This window comes from Chlorocebus sabaeus, chromosome 27 (genome assembly GCF_047675955.1).
Source record: "Chlorocebus sabaeus isolate Y175 chromosome 27, mChlSab1.0.hap1, whole genome shotgun sequence".
Lineage (NCBI taxonomy): Eukaryota > Metazoa > Chordata > Mammalia > Primates > Cercopithecidae > Chlorocebus > Chlorocebus sabaeus.
The window spans coordinates 48,220,774-48,242,985 of record NC_132930.1 but is presented as its reverse complement, the minus strand read 5'-3'; the positions used below and the strand labels follow the sequence as shown (position 1 = coordinate 48,242,985).

Here is a 22,212-nt window from a genome sequence, read left to right as displayed (position 1 = left end):
GGGCAGGAGGGATGGGCAGGGCCTGAGGGACAGTTCTCTGTGGTCCTCAGAGCCTCACCCACTCACAGTCAGGCATGGGACCAGAGAAAGCCACACGCTTCAGTGCGACCACCCCCTGAAGGCCCAAGGCCGGTGCCAGGGGTCCCCACAACAGGACCCGGAGGCCTCTCTGACCCATCCTCCAGATCCAGCCTCTGGTGTGCACAAGCTGAGAGGCGATGCTGAGGGCAGGAAGGAGTAGGACTTGGGTGTCCTGTCCCACACGCCCCTGAGGGGCTGGCAGGGGACGATGGGGCAAGATGGTGGAGCTTGTCAGGGGAGATGGGGAGCACATTTCAGCAGCTATGCATTTCTAGGAGAGCACAAACTGTGAGAAAGAAGAGTGATGGCTGGCAAGGCCCCTGGGCGGCGAGGGGTCCCAAGCCCAGGGGCCCAAATGCTTCGGGGCACAGTGACAATGCCACCTCCTCCAGGAAGTCTCCCCAGACTGCACTGCCCAGCAGTCACTCTGAGCTGACAGCACCTCCCCTGAACTCCAGCCCTGGGAGCAGCCACTCTCCGGCTGCATTACTCTCTAAGATTCGGGAGGTTTGGGGTGAAGTCCCAGAGGTTTTTCAGGAAACAACCGCTAAATGGATGAATGAATGATGAAACCTGCTGCTCAAGGGCTGCAGACCTGGGCTCTCCCTGCACTGCCCAGGCCCTCAGGGCTGCACCACCCAGGCTAGGTTGGGCCACACACCCAAAAAGGCCCCTGCCAAAGCCCTCCCACCCCAGAAACAGAAGAAGGGGCCGGCAGCCACCCCTGGGCCCAGCCCCAGCCTCCCTGCGCAGGGTCCCGGCACCCCATCAATGTCCTCCCCTGCCCGGGGTGGGTCAGAGATCTCCAGGAGGCTCCAGGGAGCGGAGGCGATGCCCGCAGGCGGTGAGCGCGTTCTCAGGAGCAGGTGGGCAGGGGCCTTGCAGACTCTTCGTTTCTTCCTTCCCTTATCACCGTTAGCCATTTTCATGGGATAGAGATACAGAGGAGCTCCCATTACAAAGCACCATTAAACTGTCGTCTGTGCAACTGTGTGTGAAGAGGCATCGGATAACGGTCAGGGCTGTACATGCCTGAGTTGCTGGCCCTGCACCCGGCCCAGCACTCCTAGAGAGAGGCCTCACCTAGAGAGACAGGCCTGCTTTGGCACCCAGCACCACTGCCTAGCCCGGCCAGCCCCCCTAAAGGACGCTCACTGCCTGCCAGGACGGCTCTCAGGCCCAGCACACCAGGAGGGTTCTGAACCAGGCCAAAGATGGTGGGAAGACAGAGGAACCGTGAAAAACAGATGATAGTCCAGGCTAGGGAGGAGGTGCCTGGTGTCCCCAGAGGCAGAACCACCCCCCACAGTTGAGGGGGCCACCTGCTCACGGCCCCATGGCCAGTGTGGGCCCTGGAGTCAGGCCAAGCTCTCCTCTGCCCCAGCTTGGTGTTCAGACCACCAATCCCGCGGCCACAGGAGTGAGGTGTAGCCCCAGACCCTGGTGCTAGAGGGAAACTGAGGCTGGGGTAAGACACCAGAGGTCAGGCAGGCCTAGACCCCACCCCATCCCCAAGGGTGTCCTTGGACCCACCATTCCCCTTCAGTGTTTTAAGGACCATGGGGATTTGGGAGCCCCAGGGGCATGGCTGGGGCGGATGCTCAAGGCTGGGAGGAGCTTCTTAGGGTCCCCAGGGTCCACCCCACCTGGCCATGCCCAGCCCACAGGTGCTCAGGCCCCAGGCCAGGGTGGACTCAGTAAAGAGGCCGGTGGGCAGGTGGGAGGTGGGAAGGGGGGGTCACAGCCCAGTGTCTGGCCTTTCCGGAGGTGGGGACCAGGCCTTGAAGGAGGCTGGATGTGGTTGGGTGGGGCCCGGGCAGCAGGGCATGGCTCCGCGGGGGGCACATGTGGCATCTGGCAGGAGGGCGGAGCTGCATCTGAGCAGAGCACACAGGAGCCTGTGTCCCTGCCTACAGGTGGGTGCACATGAGGCCAGAACATACCAGGAGCAGCAAGTGGGTTCTCAGGACTCAGGAGGCAGCCAGGCTCAGGGAGCAAGACGAGGGTGCCTCCTGAGGACAGAGGAGGCCCAACCAACCCAACAGACACCCCCAGACAGAGGATCCTTAGAGGGTCCCAGATCTACCTAAGAAACACCCCCAGACAGGGGGTCCCAAACTCACCTCAGAGACACCCCCAGACAGAGGGTCCCAGACTCACCTTAGACACCCCCAGACAGAGGGTCTCAAACCCACCTAAGACACCCCCAGACAGAGGGTCCCAGATCCACCTAAGACACCCCCAGACAGAGGGTCCCAGACCCACCTAAGACACCCCCAGACAGAGGGTCCTAGACCCACCTAAGACACCCCCAGACAGAGGGTCCCAGACTCACCTAAGAAACACCCCCAGACAGAGGGTTCCAGACTCACCTAAGAAACACCCCTAGACAGAGGGTCGCAAACTCACCTCAGACACCCCCAGACAGAGGGTCCTAGACCCACCTAAGACACCCCTAGACAGAGGGTCCCAGACCCACCTAAGACACCCCCAGACAGAGGGCCCCCAACTCACAAGCACCCCTTCATTCACCCAGCTGTGACTGGTGGGCCTGGAGCCCAGGCCCAGGGCAGGTGCAGTGAAGACCCCACCCAGACCCAGGTCCCCACACACACTGGCCACACCCCTGCCCTGGGCATGACCTGGGCTGAGCTGGGGCAGAGGCTGCTGTCCAGGGGACTTGGTCTAGCAGCTCCAGAGTGCTGGGCGCTGGGTGCGGCCTGCTCACCCCCTCTCCTCTCTCCTCCCTGAGAGTCAGTGGGAGGTGAGGGGAGAGGGCCTGGGAACCAGTGGCCAGGGTCAAAGCCCAGCTCAGTCACCAGGCAGCCAGGGCCAGTCCCTGACGGATGAGGGCCACCTGGTTCAGCCACTGCAAGGGTGGGGGCAGGGTGATGTCAGCACCCAGAAAGGCCACTAAGGAAGCCACAGAGCCCAGGCCACCGAGCACAGCGGGGAGAGGAAACCGCCTGGCCCGAAGGAAGGGAGCGAGCAGCCCAGGGGAGGCACTGTCCAGAAGCCAGCGCCCAGGGCCCCTCTGCAGGATCAAAGGCTGTCCAAGGGCACGGATGCCTCCCCACTCCCACCTGGGCGCTCACCGACGCGCCCGCTCAGAGATAAAATATTTGTAGGGTCTTTTTCATAAAGGTCTTTATGGGTTTGGAAATTTAAACACCACAGAGCCTGAGTTGAATTGGAAAGCAAACGTCTCTAAGCTTGTACATCTTAGAGGAAAAAAATTCAATTAAGTGGGATTTTAGCTGTTTCAATAAAATTGGACTCTCCCTTTTCAAGATAAGAGCTCTGTGGCGTAGAGGCACCTTTATGTGCCATGAGTATCCACTTCTCCTAAACGCGTAATCCCGGCTCAGGACACAATGCCCACAACAGGAAATCAATGCATAGTCGAATCAATTTGAAAATATAAAATAAACTAATATATGAGTGGAAAATTGACTTCCTATGGATTAAAAGCAGCACAAATAGTAGAAAAGTCTAGCTTTTTAGCAAAAGGAAGAGGGCTGGGAGGCGGGGGTCTGGGAAAGGGCCGGGAAGCCCTGCATGCTTGGAGGATGGCGCTGGGAGGCGGGGGTCTGGGAAAGGGCCGGGAAGCCCTGCATGCTTGGAGGATGGCGCTGGGAGGCGGGGGTCTGGGAAAGGGCCGGGAAGCCCTGCATGCTTGGAGGATGGCGCTGGGGCCCGCGCAGCCAAGGAGAGTGCAGGGTGCCCGGCCCGAGGCTCCAAGGCTGCCAGGTGGCACTGGGCCTTGAGGCCCCTGTCACCAACGCACATAAATGCTGCTGTCATAACCACTGATTGGAAGAGTTGATAACGGGACTGTTTTTAAGGGCAGCATAATAACAACCCCTTCGCAGGTACCAATGGCTCCTCTCCTCCCCAGCACAGCTTGGGGTGATGGCGTGATCTGCCTGCCCAGGGGATGCAGGGAAGAAACCCACAGGCCCGAAAACATGTTCAGCGATGCCTTCTCCACGTCACCGCCCCCAGCCCAGATGCCTGGGAAAGAATGCTAGAGGGGCAGCCCCGCCAGCTGGTGCAAGCATGGTGTGCAACATCCAGGAAGCTGAGCAGGATGTCGAGGCCGACGCACCCACCATGGGACTCCTGGAGAGAACGGGCAGCAGCCCGATGAGGCCTGCCGGCGTCTCAGCCGGGCCCTGCACCTCCGCAGCTGCGGGACGCGAGGCCTCCTCTGAGATCTCCGGTCTGTGCCGCCTCCACCCTTTCGTTCAGACACAGCTATCGCTCTCCCCTGAGCCCCCATGACCCATAGCCCCCTGGCCTACAGGCACTCCTCCTCCAGGGAGCCCACTTGGTTGCCCCCCTCAGAGCCTGCTCCCACCCCCTCCCTGGCTGCCAGGCCACCCCCTCCCTGGCATGAAGCCTGCCTGGCATGGCCGGGGCAGGCACCATCCTCACCAGCCCTGGCCCAGCCTTGCTCTGCTAGTTCTGGGGTAGTCCAATTAGCACCCCCACTCCCCACTCTGACCCTTGATCCACTCAGCAAACCCTCGTGAGCTTGCAAAGATTAAATGAGAGAGAATAATACTGGCAGCTAACACAATGCCCACAGGTGCCAACCACAGGCCAGGCGCTGATCCAAGCGCCTTGCTGTGCGCAGGTCTCAGTGACAATGATGCTTAGAACTAGACCTGCCACAGAGTCAACAAGCGTGGACAGCCTGCGGGCTCCAAGCTGAGGGAGAAGCACACGCCGCCCCTGCCCTGAGAGCTGGCGTTGCAGGACAGTCAGGTATCAAACGAGCACACAGATACCAAGTAAAGTCTCCACCATCACACAGCAGCCACCGCTGGAAACTGAGCTTGGTGGGGGAGGGGCCTATCTGCCCAGGGCCTGAGACCCCGGGATGGTGACAAAGGCCAGCACTGGGTCCGGCATGGGGATGACGCCATTTAACCCTCCCCAAGACCCCAGGGAAGAGGTGTCCTTGTTGTCCCATTTTACAGAAGAGTACACTGAGGCCTCCAGACGCTAGTGGGGTCCTCCCAAGCCAGGCTCCCCATGTCTCCTTCTGGGCCTCTGACCACGGTTGATCAGAGAAGCAAATCTGTTGGGAGAAAGCTCGGAGCCACAGAGCCCTGGCAGGGAGCTCCTGGCCGGGACCAGCCGGGCCAGCCTGACACTTCCTGCACGCTGGCCTCCCTGTCCCTGTTCTTTCGCCTGCGGCCTCTGCCTCTGCCTCTCTCCCTCTTGGCCTCGCTCCCTGGGTCCTGTCTCTCTCTGCAGACCGTCCTTCCCACTTCTCTAAGCAGCGGAGGCAGCCACTGCCCGCACCGAGCTGCCTCCACGTGCATAGAACAGGAACCCCAGGGAGGGAAGCCTCTGCGTCCACGGAGAAACCACCCCGGGGAGGGGAGCCTCCATGCAGATCCCTGAAGCCCGGGCTCCTGACCATGATCTGAAAGAGGATCTTTGCAGATGTGGCTGAGGTAAGGCTCAAATGAGACCCTCCCAGATATGGGCAGGTCCCCCACCAATGCCGGTGTCCTCCTGAGAAGGAGCACAGAGGTGCCAGGGAGCAGATGGCCAAGACAGAGGCAGAGGCTGGAGTGGCCCCTCCAAGCCAGGGGACGCCGAGGGTTGCCGCAGCCCCCAGGACCTGGGGGAGGCAGGAGGGAGCCCCAAGCCTTCAGAGGAAGCCACGGGGCAAGTATCGAGTAACCCCTGGTGATGCCAGCTGGTGCCAGGTAAATTCCAGGTGGCTCTGGGCTCCAGACCACAAGAGAACTCTGCTGTTTTAAGCTCCACCCCTGCCTGTGGTATTCATCCCACAGCCCCAGAGCAAGTTTCCTTGGGGGCCGTCCTGTGACTCCCCCGGCCACACCCCGCACCTCACACGGAGCCCCCACCCCGCCCCACCCCACTCACCCTCAGGTCGCGCCCTCCTCTGCGGAGCCTCCCTGCAGGGCAGCAGCTCCGGGCCCCTCCTCCCTCCCTCCTCGACCCCTCCCCCCGCCTCCTGGCCTCACCTCGCCCCGCCCCTTCTCCCGGGCGGCGCCCAGGCCAGACACCTCCTGCAAGCCCGGGCTGACGCCGGGGGTGTGCTCAGGACGAGCTCAGGATGGGCTCAGGACAGGCGAGGGCGGCCGAGACTCCCGGGCCTGCAGGTCGGTGCCGCGTCAGCAGACGGGCTCATTAGCGGAGTTAACCGTCAGGCATAACGAGGGGGAAAAGGCTCAATTTGTAAACATTTGGTCAATATGAATTAACGCCAACAGGATGGATTTGGGACCAGATTGGACAATGCCATTGGCTGCACTGGACGCGCAGCAACAATAGGTAAATTAGGTCATCACTGAATCATCATGAGGAAAAGCGCCTAATCGGCACCCTCGCTGGTAGAAAGATTACGGTTATTTACAAAAACCATGCTGTTTGCAAATTTGTGCAAAATTATTTGATCCTAGCAGAGTTTTATAGAGCTATCTGCACATTATCTCCACCCGAGATTCCCAGCCCTGCATATTAACTAATGTCTGTGGTTTAATTGGAAATAGAACAGGCCACATTGTAAATCGCTTTTCTGCCATCTGTCTCTGTCTCCACACGGGGCCGGAAGTGGAGGACACAGTGAACAGATGGATGGCAGGGACCCTGCACCGTCCGGCCCCACCTTACACCCCTCCAGAGCCTCGACCCACCCCTGCACCACCTGGCCCCACCCCACACCCCTCCAGAGCCTTGACCCACCCCTGCACCGCCCGGCCCCACCCCACTCCCCAACAGAGCCTCAACTTACCCCGGTCATGGCTCGACCCTGACGCCGGCCACAGCCACGGGCACTGGAAAGAACCAGCCTCTGCACAGCCACACACAGGGCTGGGGGCGGCCCTCAGTGGGCTTGAAGCGGCAATGGGCAGTAGTGTCTTCAGACCTGAAAGTTAAAGAAGGCGACGGAGGCCACGTCTCAGCAACCCACCCTTTGTGGGTCTTTCTTCAATCAAATTGACCACTGGAGCAAGGAGGGCGAAAAACGACCAGGAACAAGGCGTCGCCCAGATGCCAGGGACTCCTGCGAGATCCTGGGTTACTGCCAGGTAAATTCCGGGTCCTGACGGCGCTCCAGGGCTCAGCCTCACACCTCACTGGGAGGCAGTGGGATCGGCAGGGTGGCGCCTGTCCCTTCCTCGGCATGACCCGGGCCGGCTGTGTCTGTCAGGCCTGGATCAGCTGGTCTGGGAGGTGGACAGAGGGGCTGGGAAGCACCAAGGCCACTCTGGAGGGCCACCCATCACCTACCCTCCCCACCAGGCCTCAGAACAGCCCAGAGTCACGCTGCAGAGGGGAGGCCCCACGAGCCTACATGACCCGTTCCCCGGCTGATGCCCGCCTGGCTCACCAGGTTCCTCACAGTCATATTTGCATGCGTGGACAACCACAACCACAGACGCCTTAACATAAAAAGCCCACGCAGGCCAGGTACGGCGGCTCACACCTGAAATCCAGCACTTTCGGGGGCTGAGGCAGGAGGATGGCTTGAGCCCAGGAGTTCAAGACTGGCCTGGGCGACACAGCCAGACCTTGTCTCAAAAAAAAAAAAGGAAGGGAGGGAGGGAGGAAGGAAGGAAGGAGAAAGAAAGAAGGAAGGAAGGGAAAGGAGGGGAGGGGAAGGGAGGGGAGGGGAGGGGAAAGGAGGGGAAGGGAGGGGAAAGGAGGGGAGGGAGGGGAAGGGCAAGGCAAAAAGGCCAAGTCACAGTCAGAAAGCCAGGGAGCACCTCCCTCTGCCCCACCAGGGTCTGAAATCCACCTCTTCTTTATAGCCCTAGGACAGATGTGACTGAAGATCAGGCTCCAAGGGTGACGCTGGGGTTTCCAGTGACAGCCTGAACCCAGTGTTTGGCCCTGTCAGCACTTTTATTCGGAGTGGAGCTTGGGCTACGGGGGGTGTCCTGAGACGGGGATGAGATCTGGATGAACTGAGATGAATTCCGGAAGTTTGGAACCCCCCGAGCTCCTGGTCCCCGTGAGCCTCCCCTGGCAGCAGAAGCGGCCCCTCCCGCCATCAGAAGGGACCCACCCCCCGTGCTGCCCCCCACACCAGCGCCCCCCGGCTGGCTGCCCTCCCCACACCCAGAAGGAAACTGTCCTGTTTTCCCTGAATACGCAGCCTGAGGGACAGGAGACCATGCGAGGACACAGGGAAGCAGTGCGGACGTGGATTCTGAGGGTGTCACACCAAGGGGGACAGGTCTGGGCTGAATGTTCCCACTGCCACAGTTGGAGGTGGCTCTCAGAGTTCGCTTGGACTCTAGACTGTGGTGGCCTGATCCTGTGAGGCTGAGATGCCACAGCCCCCTGCACCGTGGGAGGAGGAAGCCGGGCCACCTGAGAAGGACGAGGGAGCCCTGGGAGACGGCAGGAGGCGATCGAATCAGTCGGCCTCACGTACAGCACAGAAATGGAGCTGGAGGTTCCAGCGTCTTCGCCTCCAATCCAGTCGTCTCATTAATGCAATTACGTCTTTTTATCCTTTCTTCTATCCTTTCTGGTTTTTTGCTGTTGTTGTCTTTTGTTTTTTTGTTCTGAGACATGGTCTCACTCTGCCATTCAGGCTGGAGTGCAGTGGCATGATCTCAGCTCACTACAGCCTCTGCCTCTCTGGTTCAAGCGATTCTCCCGCCTCGGCCTCTGAGTGGCTGGGATTACAGGCGTGCACCACCATGCCCAGCCTACCCTTAACTTTTTAAATGTTTGTGGTGTTTGGCGCCGTAGCTCTGCGTTACAGAAAGCCGAGGTGATGTCACACGGAATTTACCCCTGCATGGTGCCTGCAGGGATGGCTGGAGCCTGGGTTTCTGTCATGGGTGGGGGCTCACGGAGAGCTGCAGCATCCAAGGCAGACAGCTAGTGCCCGGTCATGTGGAAGTCAGATGTGGGCCTGGGCCCCCGTGCAGCGATGGCTGTGCTGGCCGGCCGCCCTGCCTCTCACCTCCACCCCACCACATCGGCCACTCTGCCCTGGGGCTGGGACTGACCCTCCACCCTTGCTCCCAGGCTCACCACCACTGCCCTCTGGTTGGATCCAGTCAAGGGAGGCCCTGGCCACAGCCCAGAGGGATCGGGAGCCTGGATCCCTCCGCATCTGTCTTGAATGGCATTTCTTCACCTCGGCTCTCACTGGGAGGTGCCTCCTTCTTGATCCTCCTCTTCTAGGAAGCCTGGCCCAGCTCTGTGTCCCCAGCTCCAACTTCACCCCAGCAGCCTTAGGACGTGGCAGCGGCTCCCTGCTGTGGGTCGCGGGTTCCTGCACCAGCTTGGTCACCGGGTCTTCAGGCATGGCCCATCGAGTCACCCGACAGACTCATAGGTTTGTTCTGTTTTTCAGCGCCCCGCGTTAGCTGCCTGCACAGCAGGCCCAGCTCAGCTTGTGCGTGGCTGCAGCGCCATTTTAATTATCGTATCAACTGCAAAATGTGTCACTTCTTGTCTTACTGGGCGGTGTTTCCTGACTCCCTGCTGTGCGGTTAAATGAGTTACACGCATCTCTTCTCTCCTGAACTTGGCAGAGCTCCTCCTCGGCACCCCACACTCTTCTGGGGACTTGGGCTGCATCCGAGGAAAAAGAAAACAGATGTCACCACGCCCTGTGGAGCCTGCGTCCTAGTGTGGATGTGGCAGTCAGTCCACGGGACGCATGTGGGACCCCAGGTGAAGGTGACCACCGTGGAGGAAGGTGGGACAAGGCGGGAAGGACTGGGCGAAGGGAGCACAGTCACCTGGGGAGCGGCTCCAGACAGGGGACAGCAGGAGGCCCTCGATGCAGTGCCTGGCGTGGGAGGCACAGCCAGGGTCATCGTGGCCAGGGGCTGGAGGCCAGAGGGCTGAGGGCCAGGCTGCAAGGGCTGTGCTCTGTGTGATGGCCGCTGAGCTGCAGCGATGAGGGGGATGCCTAGGAGGCTCGGGCAGCCGAGAGGGAGCATGAGGAGGGATTGGGTTCTGTGCATTTCCATGGTGCAGCCATGGGAACCTCTGCAGGATGAAGGGGCCAGGAGAAACTGCGGGGGCCATGGCAGGGCCTGGAAGGTCGGGCACCCCTCGCTGTGGGACGGGGACTTCTGGGCAGCAGGTGGTCGGGGATCGTTAGGGTTCAGCCGTGCTGAGTGTGAGAACCCTCTGGGACAACAAGGTGGAGATGTTGGAGCCTCCGGACTCACAGCCTGAAAGTTGCAGAAAGGAAGGGCTGGTCATGTGTGTGTAGCGTGTCTGTGAGCGTCTGCGTGTGTCTCTGTAAGGGATTCCGTGTATTTGTGTCAGTATCACTGCGTGTCCATGTGTGTCCACATGTGTCTGCATGTGGAATTCCGAGTACCTGGGTGTGTCCACACGTGTGTCTGTTTAGGTGCGTGTGGTCTGGGGGCTGCACAGAGGCTGGGGGGGATGCTGAAAACCATCCCAGACTAAGCCCTGTAGCCCCGAGAGGAGGGCGTCAGTAGCCTGTGGAGCGTGGCTGGGAGGGACCCCTGGAGCTGGAGCAGGCAGGTCAGGGTCACCGTGATTGTCTCCCATCCTGGTTCTGGGACCCTGAGCCTCAGGGTCTGGGCCACCTCTCCCCGGCCTGGCGCAGCAGCTCTACAGCAACCCAGGTCCCCACCATCTGGACAGGGTCTGCCTCAGCCTCAGATGGCTGAGCCAGGCAGGGTGGGACCGAGAGGGCAAAGGATGGAAAGCCCAGGCACCCTCTTCCGCCACCAGCCCCACCGGCCTCCCTCGTCTCTCCCAATGAGCCACGGCCTCGGAGTGTCGATTCTGCACCACTAACTCATTGATCGCCTTGCCCGGGTTAATTAATTAATTAAGGGCAGCCACAGAGCACAGTGGGCTGGGGCCAGGGAGGGACCCCAGAGCCAGGAGCTTTATTAGTACATAAAATGGGTGTTTAAAACCCACGCGGCCACAGGCGTGCGGTTGAGGCTTTTCATTAAACAAACCTATAACATTACGTGCCTCATTATGTATTTTGAGACTTCCCCTGCCTTCTGTGCTCCCTCTCCACCTGCCTCCCCGCGCACTCTAAGTGCCTATTTGAAATCAATTTCTCTAATAATGGACTTAATGAGCTCATCAATTAGAGCTGCCATAACCGAGTGTCGCGGGCTCTGCGGTTATCAGTTAAACTCTGGAACTAATTTCCATGCTTCATCTATCACGGGGTGCCCACGACGTGGGGCTGCTGCTCCAGGACGATAGGGAGACCCCAGGCCCTTCCCGCAAGCCGCGGGGCCGTCCCTGGAAGAGGACAATGAGGACAGGGTGGCCCACCTGGCCGAGAGCGGCCGAGGCACGAGGCCGGTGTAATTAGCGGTAATGGATGGCCGGCGCAGGCCCAGATAAGACGTCGTTCCACATGGTCAGCCCCATTAGGCTGTTCTCGTCTCGCCCCAAACCCTCTAAATAACACCCCAGCGTCGTAGGAGGCCAGCTGCATGGGGCCTGTGGTGCCTCAAATCCTGGGGCTCCTGCCTGCTGTCCAGCCCAGGGCTGGTGTGGGCTGGGCAAGAGCACCCATGGGCAGGCAGAGCTGGCAGGACCCCAGTGGTCAGGAAGGGAACCTGGAGAGAAGGTTCCAGAAGCTGACTGGGGATGGGCGTTGGGAAGGGAGGTGTCAGGACATCCAGGGCTGCTGCTGGACACGGCACTGTGGGTCCCCAGGTCTAATAGGCAGTGGCCTGGAAGGGGCTGCTGGGAGGAGGGCCGAGCAGAGGAAGGGTGGCCCGTGAGGGTGGGCAGGGCTGCGGCCTGGATGTTGAAAGCAGGATCTTCTCTGCCTGCTTCGCCCAGCTCTTGGGACAGTCTGGTGTGCAGTGAGGCTTGAAACAGGCAGGCAGATGGACAAAAAGAAGCCCAGACAGCTGCCTCTGTCCCAGCTAGGGGTGCTTCCCAGAGAAAGCAGACCCCGCACCTGAGGTCCTGGATATGGGGACGAGGACCTAGAGAGACCGGGGCACCTGAGCCGCAGACCCAGGACTGTGTGTCTCCCAAGCCAGACACCTCCTGGACTGAAGGAGAGGAGGAAATGGGCCTCTTCTCTGGGGTACTCTTGGGGAACCGAGGCACAGAGCTTGTGCCTCCCTACCCAAGCCAGAGACCACAGGGCCAGCTCCCCACGGGGTGGGTGTTTTCCACATGGTCCCTGCCCCAGCCTTGGCCTAGCCGTCTCTGCTAGGGTGGTTCAAGGTGTCCTTGACAACCCCATAGCTGGGCCCGGGGTCTCTGGGCAACTCCTCACGTGCCTGGCCAGTCCTCCCTGCAGCCCTAGGGGCCCCTGAGTCTCCATCCAAGCCCTGTACCCCCATTCCAGCCTCAAGCTAAGGACTGCCCTTCCTCCTGTCCTGCCCAGAAAAGCCTGAAACAGTTCACTTAGTCACCCCTAGGGACCCCCACCCATTGCTGCACAGGCCTCATGCACTTTGGAGAGCTGGGCATGGAGGTGAGGCGGGTGGGGATTTGGGCAGGGGCAGGTGAAGGGCCAGTGTGGGGGCACTGGAGGAGCAAGGGGCCTGGGAACCACCTCTCCGTTCCACCCTGCCCACCCTTCCAACCCCACCCCTGCCCCAGGGTGTCTCTGGTGTCTCCACTTAGCCCCTGCCCCCTTCAATTTGTCATAATCAGCCCGGCTTTCTCATTAGCAAGAGGCCATTAATGAAGCTTTATCAGCAGCTGGAGGCCTGGCTCTTCCGCATGTCCGCCTCCCGGCCACCCTCAGGGTTGCACCCCACCCCTACGGTGGAGGCAGGAGTGACCCATGTGGCACCCTCTGCCCCCACTCTCCCCAGCACCCAGCACATCCAGGCCCAGAACTTGGGGTGACTTAGCCCCAGAGAGGATGGTCCCGGCGGCCCCAACCCTGGGGTGCCCCTGGTCACTGCACTAGGCTTAAGGGCACCCACCTGTGCCCCGCACTGCCCTGGGCACTGGAGCGAAGGCTGGAAGGCTAACCGGTTGCTTGTGGGACCCAGGGACACAAAGTAGAATGGTTGAAGGGGAACAGGTGCACACCTGAGGGTCAGCAGGCTTCTGGGGCACAGGGGAGCCAGTGGGGATCTGAGCAGAGGAGGGGCAGGACCCCACAGGCGATGTGGCCTCAGGCAGCAACCATGAAAAGGCGGAGAGGGCGGTGGGACAGGTGTGGTGTGTGGGAACGGCACAAGAGGAGCAGGGACGGGACCCGGAGGAAGCTGTGAGGAGATGGCTGATGGGAAGGCAGAGCTATGGGAGCTGTAGGGTGTCTGCAGGAGGAGGGAGACGTCAGCTGGGCCAGGTAATGTTGTGGATGGGGGCGTAATTTGGGGTCTGAGACTTGCCCCCGAGGTTTAGCAAGATCGCCATGGTGACCAGACAGGAGCCCCCTTGGTGTAGGTGTGGGAGGGCCGTGGAGGCTGCCCCTCCGCGGGACGGGGGTGGGCTGGGGTGGTAGGGAGGTGGACAGGGAGTGCAGGTCAGGGCAAGGTGCTTAAAGGAGCGGGACCAGCCTGTCTTTGCTGATGGCTGAGGAGGGTCCCTGTGGGGTCAGTGGTCTGAAGAGGCCGGAGTGAGGGCAGGACGAGGGAGACTGCAGATGCAGCCAGCTGGGCTGGGGGCCCTCAAAGGCGCTCCCCCTGCCCCTCAGCTCCCCAGCACGCCAGGCCTGCTTGCTGATGCAGAGCCCTCGGCAGCCCAGCTCTACACCTCCTGCACCTGGCATCCCTCTCGGAGCTGAGCCAGCGTCATCTTCCCCAGCTGTGGGGCCAAGCCCTGTCCAAGGCCTCCTAGTCCTGGGGACCCTGGGCCTTGCTCCCTGGGTCCCACGTGGGGCCATCCTTGGCTGTTCTCTGGGCCTCCGTGTTGGGGGCCTCTCGGCAGCCATCTGGTTGCAGGTCAGAGTCCCCAGAACATCTGCTCTTGGTAGGCAGGACCCTGACCTTGCCAAGGCTGGGCCCCTCTGGCAAGGCGGGTGAATGACAGACGGACGAGCAGTGAGGGGCCCAGCCCCACCCGGCTGCTCACAGCCTTTCCCTCATCCTCACCTCCGCCCACCCCCAAGGCCACTCCCCTGCAAGCTCAGACTGGAAAACCCCACGGCCAGTCAGCCTCGAGAGAGGTCAGGGCAGTCAGTGACAGCAGCTCCAGGCGTGAAACCACTCAACAGCCCTGCTCCTCAGGGGTCTCTCAGAGCCATCAGCTCAGAGCCAGACTGGGTCATTGCTCAGCTGGGCCAGAAATGGGGGTGGGGGGCGTCATTTGGGGCCTCAGACTTGCCCCAAGGTTTAGCAAGGTTTAGCATCCCCTCCAGGTGGGGACATGCCCACACAGGTGAGGTTGCCCCTGGAGGGGACAGACACCCTCTATGTGGGTGGGATCCTGGGGTCCCAGGCCTGGCCCTGGCCTTGTGGGGTGAAGACCCTGCAGGGGGCCCTCTCAGTCTCTTGGCCATAAATCAAGCCCTTGCAGGCAGGTTGGCTGTGGCTCAGCCTAATCACCCCATGGCTAGACATTCCTGAACCCAGGTTTAGGAATGTTGTTTTTGGTGTCCAGTGAGACTGCTGAAGCCAGCTTCAGGATGTCCACAGGCCCAGGCAGAGCGACAGTGTGGCCCGCAGGTGCCCCATGGGGACAGACGGTTCACCTGCTGCCCACAGAGAGCATCCAGCGGAGGGGCAGAACTGGGCTCTCCAAGTACAGAGAAGCCAGCACACTGGGTCACGTGTGTGCACACCAGCCTCCTCCACCTGTCCCTAGGGACTGCCGTGGAGGTGCTGGGACAGCCTGAGGTCCCACGGCCCTGGGAAGGACCTCAGATCCAGGACAGTGACCCCCTTCGTCCCCAGGGGGGAGGCAGGAGCCCCACCTGCAGAGGGGGAGGCTCTGCGGAGCCCAGGGGTAGTCCGGATTGTGTCTCGTGGGCATCAGACACAGATGCCGTCTGTGCTGGAGCCTGCCAAGAAGAGGGTGGCACCAACCACAGGGCTGCCAGCGCTTCCCGAGCTGATATGGACGCGGCACCAAGCAGGCCCGCAGAGCCACCGCTAAAGCCGCAGCGCTGCCAACGCGAAGATGAGAATGCCACGGCGCCTGGGAGCAGCAGGGAAGGCCGCCAGGCGTCCATTCTCCCGGGAGAGGTGAGGGAAAGTGTAGATGAATGCTGGGAGCTGGTAAATCCAGACTCCCCAGGACCATGATCAGAGGAAAGCTGCAGGCAGGGCAGGCAGAGGGGCAAGGCTCCAGATGCAGCATTCCCGGCGGGCGGGACTCTGGGTGGGGCGGGGCCCCAGGTGGGCGGGGCCCCAGGTGGGCGGGGGTGTGGGTGGAGTCACAGGTGGGTGTGGTTCTAGGTGGTTGTGATTCCGGGTGGAGCGGGGGCTCCAGGTGGGTGCGGCTTCAGTGGGTGTGGTTTTGGGGGGAGTCACAGGTAGGGTGTAGCTCCAGGTGAGCAGGGCTCCCTGTGAGTGGAGTTACAGAGGGGGGCTCTAGGGGAGGTCCAGGCTCAGATCTCTCTTCTCCTCAGGGAAAGCCTGTAAGTCAGCCCCTCCCTTGTGACCCTCCTGGAGCAGGGGCTGGACCGGGGGTTCCCCCACCCCCATCAGGTCAGGCACCCACTGCCCTTCCACATCTGCTGCAGCCTCGGCTCTGGCCTCTCCTCCTGACCCTTTAGACATCGGGGCCTCCCTGTCCTTGGTGCCACTCTGGGTCCACCTTCAGTCTGCTGCAGTCCCAGGCTTCACGGCATCCCATCCCGCAGGGCTCAGACCTGCAGATGTGTGCAGCGCCTTTCCCCAGAACCCTGCCAGAGCCCAGCCCCTCCCAGGGCAGCTGGAGGGGCAGGGCTGGTGGTACCCGGGACCAGTGGAGGGCAGACCAGTGGAGGGAGAGGGAGGGGAGAAGGTTCAGGACCAGGACGGGCGAGTGGGCGCTGGCCTTGCAGCATGAAGGACCTGGAGCTGCGTGAGGCCCACCCACCCCTCGATTCGCAGGGCGGGCAGCAGCCTCACCTCCTGCCGGAAGAGACCCCATCCTCTGAGCTCCCCTCCCACCCCTGGCAGCACCCCTGTCCCCCGCCATCCCCCACCACAGACAGCGCCCGGGGACCTTCAGGACCCTCTGCCCCCTCCTCCGGCCCAGAAGTTGGCCACGGCCCCACAACCCAGGCTGAAGGGGTGGCCCTGGCCACGCCCCCTGTGCCCAGCAGAGTCCTGGGATCTCCTCTCCAGCACCTGCTCCCCCTTTTCTGAGGCCACACACCCAGTCAGATTTGGGGGGTTGGAGAAACCCCTAATCATGACTTGGGCTCGGAGTCCCTCCTCAGCCTGAGGCCAAATCTTTAAAACACCTGGGGCCAGGACAGCCCCAAAGGCCCCCAACCACCTACCAGGAATAGTCCCAGCCCAGGGACCCCGGCCCCTCCAGCCTCCCCTCCATACATGGGTGGAAGGTGCAGGGAGATGGGGGACACACGTGTGGTCAGGGGAAGGGCTGGGCAGCATCCCTCCCCTACCCACATCTTGGACCTGCCCAGCATCACAGGGTCAACCTCCACCCCAGCTCAGCCCCAGTGTGTTGGGCCAGACCAGCTGTGGAGGGGCAGGCAGGGCCGGCAGGGACGGGGTTAAGAGCACCGCGCCTCCCAGGCCTCCCTCCTCGTTCCCTTTGAAATGGCTCCCTGGTTCCAGAATGACTCTGGCTTCCCCTCTTAATCTGTATTTTACGAGTGAGAAGGTTTGCATTATGCAAATCGTTAGATAGGAACAGGTGACATTTCAGCAAAGAACACGGCAGGCGGCGGCCTGCGGCTGCTGATTTAGACATTAGTATTTGTCACCAGGGCGGCGGGGGCGGAGGGGAGCTGGGCCACAGAGGGCTCCTCACACCTTAAGGTGGAAGTCTCCCAGCCGGAGCGGGCCGGCCCGCACACCCTGAGGCCTCCCAGTGACCAGCGCAGCCCCCGCGGAGCTGCCTTCCGTGCACCAGGCCCTGGCTCAGCAGCACCTCCTGGAGCTCACGCCGCCACGGGGCAGGGCGAGCACAGGCCCATTTTACAGATGAGGAAGCCGATGCCTGGTGAGATGATGAGCGGGCTGGGTCTCCGGCTGGAGAACGGGGCAGGGTCCAAGCCAGCCAGGAGTCTCCCCACAGCAAGTGTCCGGAGGGCCCACTCCCCGTGACTGCACAGCTCATTCTGCGGGTCCTTCCTCCAGCAGCGCCCCCATCCCATCTGCACCCTCTCCCACGCAGCCCACAGACAGCCTGGGGCGGCCGGCCCACCCCACCCGCACCGCCTCCCACCCGCAGCCCCATGGCGCTCTCCCGGGCAAGCTGTGCGGCACCATCCATCATCCACTGTCAGAGGCATCCGCGTCCATTTCCCGGGAAGTTGTTTGAGGGGAAATGGACGAAAGAGAAGGGAGCGGCCACACACTTCCCAGGGCGCCCCAGCGAGCCCTTCAATTTTCCAGCTGCCTGAGAACGCCCACGCGCACCAGCTCTGAGGGGCATTAGAAACGCCAGGCCCTGGGGTCCTCCAGAGGCTGGGAGGGCCGCGGCAGCCACCAGGGCAGGCTTTCTCGGGAGCCCCATGGGGGCTGTGGGCTGCGCCACACAGCTGGAACGTGGACAGCAGCCCCGGGCAGACCCTCCCGGCATAGGCCCGGCAAGCTGCTGCCCGACCTTCGAGGTCTCGGGTAGGCTGAGCCGGTTGGTCCTGGGGCTCCTGTGTGGCCGTGGGTCTGTAGGAGCCAAGGGCGGTGTGTCCCCGGGAGCCTGCAGGGCACAGGGCAAGGCCCAGCTCCCCACAGCCTGCCTGGCCTCTCCGGCCTCTGGCTCTGACTCTGCAGGATGTGGAGCCGGCTGCGGGGGCCTCTCCCTTGTGTTTCTCAGAAGCTGGGCAGCCCTCTGGGGAGCTGAGGGGAGTTTGGGGTGCCATGGTCCAGGAGGACCTGGATGACCTTGGATGACCTCGAAGGCCTTTTGACTCAGATGACCCTGGATCCCAGGGGTGTGTGGGCAAAGGCAGGAAAAGGCCCATGAAGAGAGGCTGGGCCTGTTGTTCGAGGAGAACAAGGCCAGGACCAGCGGCAGGGCTAGGATGGCAGCACTGAGCATCTCCTCTCGTGCAGGGCGTCCCCTCCTGCCCTGTCCTTGCCTGTGGGGGAGGAAAAGTGGGGCAGCAGCAGAACGAGGTAGGAGCCCTTTGTGGAGCTGAGTCGCGAGGCCCCCCAGACCCCCGGCTTCACACAGCAACGCAATGGCATTAGTCACACGCTTTTCTTGGGGAGACTTTGGGGCAGAAATGAAGTTGCAGGGAAGATGCCATGGGGAAGGCAGAACCCTGGACACAGCCCAGCTCCGGAGCGCTGTCTGGGGCTCACGCTGCCTCTAAGACACCCGCGTAGGGGGCGCATGGCTGGCTTGCAGTTGGCAGATGCCCTCAGATGCACCTGGCTGAGGAATCCACTCAGATCCTCAGCAGATCTGCCTGGTGCTCACAACCCCACTCCAGGGGCTGCTGACACTGAGAGGCGGGGATATTGACCTTGTGACTTATCTAGCGGGGTTCCTTAGGCCACAGAACTTTGGGTTCTGGACACCTGTTGGGGGGTCCCTGTGTAGGAAGAGGGTGCAAGGGCGCAGAATTCCTTACTCATGCCTGGAAGTGTGCGGATAGAGTGTTTAGCGGAAGGGGTGGCTCAGTCCTCAGACATCACACAGAGTGGGTCATTCAGCCACTCAACAAACACAGGGATCCAGAAGGGACAAAGGAAGCGGCCTGGCCAGGGTGGACTGAGCACCCTCCATGTGCCTGGCACTGGATTTGGTGCCAGCTGTGCAGTGAAGGCCAGAGCCCTGCGCCTGGCAGCAGAGCAGCTGGGTCCTCATCTGGCACCCCCACGAGGTAGCTTATCCATCCACACAGGTTGGCTCTGACACCATCCGCGTGTGCCAGGTGAGGACAGTGAGGCTTTCAGGGACCTCCCTCCCTCTCACACTGCTCGGCTCCACAGCTCCCCCAGTGCACGCCCAGAACCAGGTCAGGGCCTGGCGGTTCACGGCCCGTCTGCACCCCTGCATCAGCAGCAGTGGTCCCCAAATGACGGCCCCATCCTCTCTCCTCAGAGGCTTCTCCAACCCTAGTTCCCCGAGTGCAGTTCCTCCTGGACGCCCCGTCCGTTCCAGGCCACAAAACAGCACAGCCCTCATGGCAAATCTGAACGGACCCAGCAAGCCTGTGAGGCAGGAGACGGAGAGGGCACCCAGGTGGGTACAGGCAGCCTCAGCCCAGCTAAGGAGGTCAAGGGGGCTGGGGAGGCCGCTGGGACCAGACCTGCCGGCCTCCTGGGCCTTTGAGGGGCTTGGAGGAGCCGCTTAAGGCCAGACTAGCAGGGGAGGGGCCTGTGGGGGTGAAGAGGCTGCCCCAACCTCCACGATGTGCAGTGAGGCCTCGGTGGGCGAGGCTGCGAGTTGGAACCTGTGTTTGTGCATCTGGGGACTCCCTTCTGCGCTCGGGACACTGTAGGTGGGGGCGTGGGAGCCATGAAGGCTACAGGGTGAGGGCAGTGCCCAACCCACCACAGGTCACAGGTGTGCAGCAGAGGTTTCCAAGGGTTAGGAGTGTGGGTAGGGCCATGGGGGCAGACTCTGACCCTCATCCCCAGTTCCCAGGTAAAGTGGGGGATGCTGGCTGCCTCACTGAGGGTCTGGCAGACCCCAGCCCAGCAGTCCTGCCCAAGCACGGTGTCTGCAGCTGTGGGTGCAGGGCTGGAAGCGGAGGCCGAGGCTGAGCCTCACTGGAGCCCACGCGTTTCCTCCAGGCTGCCCCGGGAGAATCACCTGCTGTTCTTCCGCCTTCCCAGCCCTGACTCCAGCCAGGCAGGACCTCACCTAGGCTGGGTTCGGCAGGTGAACCAGACCTGGTGCCAGGTGCCGGTGCTGCCAGGGCGAGAACATCTCCAGGTCCTGGCGCTGGCAGGAGGAAGGTGTCCCTGGAATCGAGGCCTTGTGCTCGCCGCCCTGAGTGCTCTGTCCTTTGGGTCCAAGTGTGCTCTTCATTGCCACGGCCCCATGAGGCGGAAGGGCCTCCTCAGCAAGGCGCTTGGGGGTGACCTCCTGCTCCTCTTGGAGCCCTGACCCTGGACGGGGAAGGGAGATTGTAAGGGGTGCATTGTGCAAGGAGGTGGAAAGCTGCTCTCTGGGCTGCCCCGCCTTTCTCTGGGCAGCAGCCACCCCCATTTTCCTTGCCCTGGAACAAGTGTGCCTGCAGCAGCTTCCAACACACATGGAATAAACAGGCACAGAAACACACACATTGAATACCGCTTTTCTCTTAAGTACTCAGTGGGCTGAGGCCTGGTGAGATGGGAAGACGGTGGGTCCCTGGCCGCTCTGCCTGGGAGCTGAGTTGTGGGGTCAGGCGCTGTGACACCTGGAGGAGACAAGACCCCCGCACCCTGGCGCCTCCCACACCCTGAGTTCTCAGCCCGGTCCCCCATCCCAGCCCCACCACCACCGCCCGGCAGCCACAGCGACACCCCTGCGCCCCCAGCAGGGGAGCGTCGTCCGGGCCAGGCGTCTCTTTCCTGGGATCCCAGCGCTTTGTAGTGACATTTAAGATGAAAAGAAAGGGAAGTCCTCCCTGCTCTAATGTGTACAGTTCAGGTTTGAAATTAGCATGAGAAAGCGAAACACTCGCCTTATCTCCTCGAGTGAATGGGCCGGCTCCTCCGCTCCGGGCCTTTGTCTACTGTCAATAATCACTTACCTTCAGGCCCATAAATGTCATTCTTGGGGTGCTCATAAACAGCCGGTCTCTTTTTAAATTAGCAAGTAGAGATATTTATGGGTTTCTATTAAGGGTGGTGGGTGGGGGAGTCTGGAGCACTCAGCAGCTCCGATAAGGGAGAGGTTGGGGGGGCCTGCAGGAGGCACGGAACCCCCACCCAGTATCCAAGGCAGGCGCCCCAGCTAGGGCTCCGTGTAGACCCGCAGACCCTCACCACACTCCTGTGGGGACAGCCGGGGACATCCATGGCTTAGTGGGGGGAAGGGGGCTGCAGGCCCAAAAATCACAAAGAGTCACCTGTGGCAGAAGCCAGGTGGGTGTTGGTGGGAGCAGGAGGGTGGGAGGGGCTCAGCGGACAGGCAGATGACACCACCAATCCTGACTCCTGCCCTGCAGCTCCCCCAGCTGTGAAAGGGTGTGGCCAAGCCACTGTGGAGGCAGGTGAGGCGCCTGCACACGCAGTCACACCGAACATCCTATGCTCACATGCACGCACCGTCCAGACACACACACACACACACTCCCCACTGTGGAGGCAGGTGGAGGGCCCTGCACACCCACACAGAACATCCTATGCTCACATGTACACACTGTCCAGACACACACACACACATACCCTACTGTGGAGGCAGGTGGAGGACCCTGCACACGCATACAGAACATCCTATGCACACATGCACACACTGTCCAGTCGCAAAACTGCTCTCACACACACACACATGTACACACACATTCACATACATTCACTTGCACACTCATACACACACATATTCATTCACTCACATTCACACATTCATTCACATTCACACACCCACATTCACATAATTCACTTTCACACACATTCGTTCTCACATTCACTCACATTCATTCACACACATTCGCATTTACACCCACATTCACACACACATTCACGCAATTCACTTTCACATTTGTTCTCACATTCACTCACATTCATTCACACACATTCACATTTACACCCACATTCACACACATTGACTCACATTCACATATCCACCCTCACACATTCAAACACACACACACACAGCCTCCCACCTCTAAAATATCTCTCCACACCTCCCGCCCCTTCAGCTTCTCCCTCATCCCAACTCTTCCTTCATTTTAGATCCTTCTCCATTCCCAGCTCCTCCCGCTTCCTGGCTTCTCTCTCATCCCAGCTCCTCTTTTTCCCCAGCTCCTCCCTCATCCCAGTTCCTCCTTTTTCCCAGCTCCTCCCTCATTCTAGCCACTCCCTCATCCCCAGCTCCTCCCTCAGGTCCTCACTTTTCCCCAGATCCTCTCCAATCCCCAGCTTCTCCCTCATCCCAGCATCTCCCTCATTTCCAACT

General features: G+C 61.3%; 1 long non-coding RNA gene across 1 annotated transcript; it reads left to right on the top strand.

The window, feature by feature from the left end:
* Positions 1-6,130: 6,130 nt before the first annotated feature.
* Positions 6,131-8,165, top strand: LOC103246484 (uncharacterized). Its single transcript, XR_502435.3, has 3 exons — positions 6,131-7,157; positions 7,372-7,539; positions 7,881-8,165. It is a non-coding gene; the product is annotated as an uncharacterized lncRNA (long non-coding RNA).
* The last annotated feature ends 14,047 nt before the right edge of the window (positions 8,166-22,212 follow it).